This window comes from Camellia sinensis, chromosome 5, assembly GCF_055761805.1.
Source record: "Camellia sinensis isolate YWXY chromosome 5, ASM5576180v1, whole genome shotgun sequence".
NCBI classification, from domain to species: Eukaryota; Viridiplantae; Streptophyta; class Magnoliopsida; order Ericales; family Theaceae; genus Camellia; species Camellia sinensis.
In genome coordinates, this window is record NC_138965.1 from 192,088,085 (window position 1) to 192,098,379 (window position 10,295).

The following is a 10,295-nucleotide window of genomic DNA, read 5'->3' on the forward strand; positions in this document are numbered from 1 at the left end:
TGCAACACATGCAAAAATGCAACTATAACAGGCTCAGCTATTCTAGACATGGCATATGAAATGCTACAGCTAACATGTATTCAACTTGGAATTGAAAATACAATGTAGTTAATATGATGCGCCGAGCCCGGTGCATGCAAAACAGATGAATGAATGCAAATATGTTATCATACTGTATGCTAATTGAAACGTGCCCTAATCTAACCATCATAAGCGGATAAATAAAAGAGAGAAAGACGTGGGGTTGGAAGACATACATCACACGCACGCACGCTTATTACAACATTGCCCTCGCGTAGAGGGTCCGAATAAAATAATATACAGTCCCACATAAATAGTACAGTCCAAATAAATAATACAGTCCAAATATGTACATAATCCAAATTAAATAACAAATTTAACTAGGAAAGCATTAAATCGGCATGCAAGCCAGGGACTGCCTTGACTCTTCTTCAGATGATGAAAAATGCATATCCAGGTTGCCTTTGCACGGAAATCCACTGTGATGACCCAATTAGCCTCTGTTTTGCAATAATTTTTTGGAAAGCGCGCCAAGCCCTAGAAGACTGCTGATTCTTGATTTGCTGCAACAGAGAGCAGAAAAGGGGCATGGCAATGTATTTTCACAAATGTATGCATGCTTCGATCCTCGTGCCACCAATCACGCATCTCGATACATGATGGCCGAAGAGTCGAATTGCACAACTCAATATGAAATGAATGCACATATAAACACAACAAAACCTAAACTCCATCATGGATAATCCGGAGTGTCGGTGACTGGGAATTTAGACACGTTCCGTCACTCGAAGTACGAAACGTCCCTCGTTTCCCGTGCTCGGGCTAACTCCTATCCCAAGCACAATGCAATATGCATGACATGCATGAATGCAACTAATATACAACCTAGCATGCACAATGCTATGAGATGGCATACACAATGCACGATGTAACATGGCATACGCAATGCTCTAACATACAACCTAGCATACGCAATGCTATAAAAATGAAATGGCATGCTCAATGCACAATGGACTTACATCAACATGAGTGGACCTCAGCCACACTCATATTAGGAGGCCATAAGATGAAAAATGAGACACTCAAAATGCGTGCACACATGCACGCAAATCGAGGACCGATCCTAAGGCACAAATGCCACTCTATCAAAGCATGGCAAGGCATGGAATATGGTATACAAGCATGCAAGTTTCAGTACCGAAATATGATGCAAAATGACCCCGAAACATGGAAACATGGCACCCGATGCATGGAATGGCCCCGAAACACAAAATTAGGTACATGGAATGACCTATGGCTATGCAAAGCATGCATTATTCAAACATGAAGTGTGAAGAAAGAATCAAGATAGTCCCAAAACAAGCATATTTCCAGTTTTAAGCAAGGCCAAAAAGTGAACACAAATAGGGCTAAGTTAACATGCAAAAATGGTCCCAAAAGAGAGATAATGAAGCAAGTAGCAGCCTCTCGCCCTAAATGGCTGAGATCCCTTCAATAGAGTTGAAGAGGGGCTCAAAACATGATACTTTACAGTTTACAACAAGCCATGAAAACAAACACAAGTATGGCTAAACTATTGTGCAAGAAATGGGCCAAAAGGGAAACAAAGAAGCAAGTGATGGTTGCTGGCCTCAAAAAGAGGAGGGCCCTTCAACAAAGTTGAAGAGGGGCCCAAAAAACGGTGTTTTACAGTTAGTGGCCAAACCCAAAACAGTGCACAAGTAAGCTTAAAATACTATGCAAGAAATAGGCTTAAAAGAAGGTTTAAACACAAAGTGTAAAAGAGAGCCTCAAACAGCAAAAGTCCCTTGATCAAGCATGAAGAGGGGGTCAAAATAAGGCTATTTAAAGTTCGGACAAGAGCCTAAAAATACAAGCACAAGGGGCTAACAAAACATGCAAAAATAAGGCCAAAAGAGGGATAAAGAGGCAAGTGACAAAAGCAAGCCTCAAACAGTGAAAAGCCCTTCAACAATGTCGAAGAAGGGCTCAAAATAAGCCACTTTACAGTTTATAACCAAACTCAAAAAAATTTACAAATAGGCCTAAAATACTATGCAAGAAAGAGGCATACAAGAGAGGTAAAGAAGCAAGTGGTAGCTAGAGACCTTAAACATAGAAGGACCCTAAAACAAACATGAAAAAGACTTCAAAATAATTCTATTTTCAGTTAGGGTCGGAGCCCAAAAATGGAAGCAAGTATGGCTTAGAAAGCATGCAAAAGAAGCTCAAAAAGAGGAAAAATATTGCTCACCCTTGTAGACCAAACTTCAACAGCCTCTTGGCTTGAGAAAATGTGCTCCTTGCCTCTGGAAAACAACTCCAAGTGGCTGGAATGGATGGTGGTGGTATGGTGCTAGGTGGTGGTGTAGAAATGGTGTAGGGTTTGAGAGATTTTGAGGGTTGGAGTGTAGAGAGAGAGAGATACAATGTGGGAGCCTCAAAGCAAATTTTTGTAACCCTGCTGGGGAGCTGGAGGTGCTGTTATATAGGCAAAAGAGGGGGGAAAAGAGGGGGAAAAAAAGGGGGGGGAATGGAATTCAAGTTTCCCCCCAAAAGTTGGCCCCTCCCGGATACACAATCTGGAGGGAAACAAAATACATATTTGTAGTGTACTTGGAGAGAGGATCATGGCCGGCCGGTTTCCTAGGGTTTAGGTGGCCGGTTGGCCTTCCCCATGGCCGGTCGGCTAAGGTTCAAAAGGGTCAATGAAGATTAATGGCCGGCCATGCCAAAAAGAGGGCCTCTCATGTGTGCACAACACAACCATATGGTCAAACATTGGAGAGAATGAACCAGGAGAGAGAAAATGCCACTTTTAGGAGGGGTTCAAAAGGGTCAAACACAATTACTGGCTGGCCATGTGATATTGGTGGCCTCCAAGGTGTGTACAACACAAATATGTGGTTTAGGGTTGGAAAAAGTGGCCTTAGGGTGGTCAACATTGGCTTTCAAGTGAGAAAAAAGGGCGACGGAGGAATAAAACTGGTTGTCAGAACAATTACTGGCCTCCCACCCTTCTACGACCTCCTTAGCAGTGAAACAGAGGTCCCTGCCAAAAATGAACCCAAACCGATGCAAAATGAAGGTTCGGGGGTCGAAACGCGCAGCCCGAGGCCCCAAAAACTGACTGTTAGGCACTGGAAGTGGTGTTCGACCACGAAGTTGGTCTCTCGAGCCACAGTGTCCCTCAAAAGGGAGCAAATAAGATGCATGCCAAAAACCAGAGAAAACGGAGGTGGTTAAGCGGTCTCGAACCGAGGCACACGGCCAACGGCTCCGAAAAACCAGAAACCGGACTCCAAACGGGCAAAATGGCCTATGACCACGAAACGTAGCCTACGGCCACTGAGAGATGATCTACGAGACCTCTCCCTTCCTTCGAAAAGAGAAAACAGAGAAAACAGAGCTTGGTTCGCAAACCGAGGCAAAGCATGAAAGAGTCCGGAAGTCCGGAGGCAAGGCTCGCAGCCGAGACTCTGAAACCTCTGAACGAGCATGATATGCAACATCACCAAGCGCTCAATCAGTGACGTCTGAGTCTGAAGGTCGGTAAAAAATGGGGTGTCTACAGTTGCCCCTCTTTAACAGAACTCGGAAGTCATAAGTGACGGGAGTGAATGTCAAAGCCCAAAGACGACCCATTTTTGACAAGGCCGAAGGCTTAGACAAACGTACACAATAACAAAGATGTGCCCACAGGCATGCCCGCAGGCAGGGGCAAAATGCAAAATGATATGCACAAAGCCGAATGTAGCTCATGATCATGCAAATGCAGCAAGCTGTAATGAGGCAAGCATTCGCAAATAGATGCAACAGTTTTAAGCAAGAATGCAAAGCAACAACTACATTTCATGTAGTTAGGAATGCAGAGAATTTATTCAATTCTCGTCGCGTCTCACACGGAGAAGATACGATACCTACGCTATTCGTCTGGTCGCACCAGCCTCAAATGAACCGTTCATACAATATCGTGCCTGCAAAAGAAAGAAACTCAACGACCACAACAGATCTAACAACATATGTTCAATGTGATATCGAACGCAGACAATCGCGGTGTTGATGGAAAAGTGCATCGCAATGCGGGAAGAAACGCGCGTGACAACGCGAGTTTAAGCATGGAGGCTAGGTGATATCAAAGAGACGTGCATAACAATGCAAGTATGTGCATGAGAATGCAAGTTATGTGCATGATAATGCAGAACAAGCGTAAACCAGGATGTATGTTTGTCACAAAACAACGAGCAAGGAAATGCACGTTTCGGCGAGGGAGACTCGATCGCGGCCTCCGGTTCACCTCCCGGAGAGGGTACAACATGTTCAAAAGGATATATCTCACTTTCGATGAGTAATGATGAGACACACATCGGAAGTTGAAGCTGAGGTTCCGGCGGAGCGATTTCGCGACAAAAAGTGCACTTCTCTCGTACTTTTTTAGGTCCCGGGGACTCCAATCTTCCCAAAAATTTGCAGGGACCTTGGGGGGCATGTGGGGAACACCACCGGCCATCTTTATTGGGAGAGGGAGGCCACCGGCCAGTTTTTGAAAAGGGAATGGCCGGCCTGCCAGAAAAGGTGGCCGGTCGGCCACCTAGCCCAGATTCGGGGCAATTTTGTCTTTTCAGCCTCCTTTCTTTAACTACACTCATCCAAACACTTCGTGCTCACAATTGCAGCTCCGAAATCATCTCCCCTAGCTTCCCAAACCATTTTCTCCCTCAGATCTGTGCTCCATACTCATTTTCCAACGTCCCACGCAAGTTGTTTTCGCGAAATCTTTCAGTTTTAAGCACTTTGAACCGATTAAATTTTGATTTCGGGGCTTCTTTTCTCATTTTCGCCACTCGAGGTGAGTTTGTCTCAATATTTGGAAGATTTTCTCGGGAGTTGACTTTTGTTGACTTTTTTATTTCCCGAGAGTTGACTTTTGTTGACTTTTTCCAATTTTGGCCCATCTTTGCTCATTTTTGCCCCTTTTGTAGATTTTCTGAAATGGCTGGTCATTTCCCCCACGGTGGAGGTCCTCCAGACGCCGGAGGTGATCCCGATATCATGGCTCTGCCTCCGGGGGTTCGACCTTTCATACCCGAGAGGTACGACCCACCGGCATATATTCTTCCGTGGGCTGTTTTCTATCACTTCACCGATTTCGACGAGCGAGCACCCGGGGATCTCCTTCTGTGGGAGCCAGAGTATCACCTCTCGTATGAGGCACGAGAGGTATTTACTTCGTTTTTACCTTTTCTGCAACATATTATGAATTTTTCATGCATTCTGTTTGCACTCTGAACACACGGTTCAATCACTTGAATTCCTGAACACTCAGCCCATAAATTGATTGTGAACACACGGCACACATCGGTTGAGGGTTGAACAAGCAGCCCACACACTGATTTTCTGAATACATAGTCTGAATTGAAGGTGAAAACGCAGCACACACTGATTGAGAGTTGAACACGCAGTCCAAAACATTGATTTTCTGAACACACAGCCCAAATTGAAGGTGAACACGCAGCACACACTGATTGAGAGTTGAACACGCAGCCCAAACACTGATTTTCTGAACACACAGCCCAAATTGAAAGTGAACACGCAGCACACACTGATTGAGAGTTGAACACGCAGCCCAAAACACTGATTTTCTGAACACACAGCCCAAATTGAAGGTGAACACGCAGCACACACTGATTGAGAGTTGAACACGCAGCCCAAAACACTAATTTTCTGAACACACAGCCCAACACGCAGCACACACTGATTGAGAGTTGAACACGCAGCCCAAACACTAATTTTCTAAACACACTGCCCAAATTGAAGGTGAACACGCAGCATACACTGATTGAGAGTTGAACACGCAGCCCAAAACACTGATTTTCTGAACACACAGCCCAAATTGAAGGTGAACACGCAGCACACACTGATTGAGAGTTGAACACGCAGCCCAAACACTGATTTTCTGAACACACAGCCCAAATTGAAGATGAACACGCAGCACACACTGATTGAGAGTTGAACACGCAGCCCAAACACTGATTTTCTGAACACACAGCCCAAATTGAAGGTGAACACGCAGCACACACTGATTGAGAGTTGAACACACAGCCCAAACACTGATTTTTTGAACACACAGCCCAAATTGAAGGTGAACACGCAGCACACACTGATTGAGAGTTGAACACGCAGCCCAAATATTGATTTTCTGAACACACAGCCTAAATTGAAGGTGAACACGCAGCACACACTGATTGAGAGTTGAACATGCAGCCCAAACACTGATTTTCTGAACACACAGCCCAAATTGAAGGTGAACACGCAGCACACATTGATTGAGAGTTGAACACGCGGCTCACTTACTTTACTTTGCACGCAGCCTATTCATTTTATTTGCACGCAGCTTATTTATTTTATGCTGAAACATGTATTCACTCTGAATGCAGGTGACTTCTCGCACTGTGCGGGGATATGGCTCTACCACGGCGAGAGATTGGTACGCCGAGCTCCCGGAGGCTGTTCGGGACTTGGTTGACTTGGCGAGGTTTGGGCCCTTCTGTACTGGGCTATCTCATTATCCTGCTAGGAGGACGTTGATGGCCGCCTTGGTGGAGAGATGGTGGGACACCACCAACTCCTTCCATTTTTCTGCCACGGGGGACTTGACTATGACCCCGTTTGACTTTGTTGTACTGACTGGCCTTGACGTGGGAGGTTGGCCTATCCCTTACGACGAGGACATGGGCCAGTGGGAGGCTACTTGGATATATTTGCTGGGGGTTCGCCCGCCTGTTGATAGACCTTCGGGGAGAGTCCGATACACCTGGTTCTCTTCCCATTTCCGGCGGGTGGAGATGGAGCCCGGGACTCTTGAGGAGGCAGCACAGTATGCCCGCGGCTTTCTGATGTTCCTCTTCGGGACCACTTTGTTTGCCGACAAGGGGAACACTGTTGGGCTTTATCTATTGAGTGCTTTGGTGGACCTGTCACAGGTCAGACGGTATGACTGGGGTGGCGCCGGCTTGGCTACCCTTTATTGCTACATGAGCGTGACCTCCCGCGGACTGGGGGACTTACTTGGCGGCTATTGGAGAGCCTGGGAGGTACTTTATGCCCTCTTAATTTACATTTCTGCTCCTCATTACTTGCACATTGCACACACGGTGCACTTTATACTCTGTATCGTGCACTTTGCCCTCAGCACTTCGTATTCTGCTTTGTTTTCCACAGTTGTGGGTCTATGTGTATTTCCCGATATTGGCCCGGAGTTGGTGGTAGAGGGACCTCTCGTGACCCCGTACTCACTTGTATTTGAAGGCCAACACTGGCCAAGACCTCGGGAGTCTCTCCTTTATTTGCGGTAGTATTTCAACACGGTGCGGTCGACGGAGGTATTTCAAAACTCTCAGTTCTTTCTGTTTTCATCTTTGATTTGTCCTGTACATTTTCGATTTCCGCTTGGTTTATGCGTTTGTTATCCGTAGATTACATTGCAGCCATGGGCGCCTTTAGGTGAAGGTCTCCGATTCCAGTTTGCAGGAGGGTGGGGTGCCTCCCGGTACAGGATCCTGTTCGAAGGGCCAGTTGGTAGGGCCTGGTTTTTGGGGGACCGCTTCTTGCGTCAGGTCTGGGGGGTACACTTCTCAGGACCCTCCCTCAGCACCCCCAGTCGATATGCGGATTGCTGATAGGCTCTCTTCCCGAGATGTCGTTAGTGCTATGCTGGGTACTGATGCTTTGCTACATCTTGAGGAGGGGGATTACGCTACTTACCGTCACATATACCTGATGCCTCCATTGACGGGAGTTCGTACTCCGACGATGAGGCCTGCTGGCATGCCATCTTCGAGCCAGGCCCGGGCTCGGGCTGCAAACGCCCCTTCCACCAGCAGGGCTGGTACATCTAGAGGTGGAGGTGGATTGGTTTCCCCGATTCCTCCGACTTATCCTCATCCTGGATGGCCGGACATGCCGACCGAGTTGATGGGGTGGCAATATGGGACTACCTCTCCGATTTCGATCCCGATAGAGCCTCCGATGCCCGGCCATCGATATGTCAGAGACCCTGACTCACCACCGGTATGTTTTACGGCTTTGATTCATTACTCAGATACTTGGACGTTCATTCCTTCACTGATACCCTTGCCTTTGCATCTGCAGCCCCCTGTTGAGTACATGGATCAGGTGCTCGAGATGGTAGCCTCACTTGAGGGGATGGTCCTGTGGAGGGAGGCGCAGTTGTCCACCATGGGCTTCCAGGTACCCTTTAGTTTTCTGGCGTTTATCATACTTCTGATGATATGCTGATTTCTACTGCATTGATAGGCTACTTGTGTAGAGCACATCTGACACACACCTCACTTATACACTGTGTTTACATGTACCCACTTCATGTAGTTTTCTTGTATCTGCATCTGATGTACATATTTGGACTGATGTATTTAAATTGAACTCTTTATTCTCAGATACCCCCGGTATATGCTCAGCCGCAGGCCGGGCCACCTGGGCCTTCTCGGGGAGGTGGACCATTCGGGCCTTTTCGAGGAGCTGGGCCATCTGGGCCTTTTCGAGGAGCTTGGCTATCCAGGCCTTTTCGAGGAGCTGGGCCATCCAAGCCTTTCGAGGAGCTGGAGGGGGGTCGTCTCGTAGACGTAGAGCACACATTGTAGAGGAGGAGCCTGGTGAGGATGAGGAGGAGGAGGCTACAGATCGTCAGTCGGAGACATCTGCTGACAGAGAGGACGGCTCCGGTCTTGGTTCCGGGAGTGGAGGCGAGGCTGAGGAGGATCCCGAGGATGACGACTCCGATTCAGATGATGATGATGACGATGGTGGCGGAGAGTCTATTCCGCAGAAGAGGGCGAAGAGGGCCTCTTATTCCTGCTCTTGAGAGCACAGATGCGGCTATTTCCTGTTTTATTTATCTTTTTGCTAGTAGTTGTAGCACATTTGTACATTATTGGGCAGTTTTATTCTTTGTAAAACTTGTGCCTTAGTCTGTAAAATGTTATAACAAGTGAGGCATGATGGAATGAAACAGCCTTTGAAAAAAAGTGTTGTATTTTAAACTCTTAGCATCATATCGCATCATTTTGCACCATAATGAGATTGAATGGAAATGTGCATTGTGCATTTTGCCCAGTCAGGTAGTGAACCGACGCAACAACTTAACTTTCTAAGATATAACAAAACCTTAGCAAGTTTACAACTCGATAAGCAAAACACAATAGTGTTGACAACTCAATAAACAAGACTCAAACAAAAATTGCTTAAACAAAGAGTAACAACTCAAAAACACGAAACACGACAGCTCGACAAACAACTCGATAAGAAAAACGACAACTCGATAAACAAAACAACAACTCGATAAACAAAACAACAACTCGATAAACAAAACTTAACAAAACAAAGTGTACTTCGGACAATCTGGGCAACGGAACGCATCCAAAACAAAGGGAAATAGAGGCCTTCGACACACCCGTTGCATGGAAATGCTTGAAACTTTCTCTTGGAGGGTAAAACAGGGCTAAAGACACACATTGGAGCCTGGCCGGCTATTTTTAGGGGCCGACCGGCCAGATTTATTGCAAAGGGGAGGCCACCGGCCAGGTTTTGAAAAAAGAAATGGCTGGCCTGCCAGAAAAGGTGGCCGACCGGCCACTCAGCTCAGCAACCGTCAAATTTTTGACACTTGTCCCCCGAATAGTGTCTTTTCCTCTTTAAAAGCCTTAGCTCCGTGGTTCATTCAATTCATCTTAGTTTTGCACAAAAATGGAGGCATTTCTCGTTGAAAATTTCACAGCTTGGATCGCTTCTCTAGATGGTTTGGAAAAGTTGAACTTCCGGGGTTTCGACTTGAATGCACTGTTCGCGCTGAGTCGCACTCCGTTGCACCTTCCTTTCCTCCATGCCGCGGCGAGGTTTTGGAACCCGGTGACGCATGTCTTTAGCTTTGGCGGGCAAGAGGTATGTCCAACTTTTGAAGATTTTTAAGTTTTGATGGAATCTGAATGTCATGAAGAGATCTTGCCCCAATTTCGCTTTGGCCACGCCCAAGCTTTAGGGCGAATGTGTGGACTCACCACGCATGACGCTCGGTCTCTGATCTGTAATGGAGAACTGGATATCCTCGGTTTGATTCATCGCTTTTCTGACGCTGGTGATCGTAGCAACCATTATTGGCAAGGTTTCCGGCAACACGCCCTTTGCTTGTGCCTGCTGTCTCACTTTCTGCTTTCCCCGGGCTTTGGCGGATTTAGCATTCGTCTGATTGAAGTTGCTCA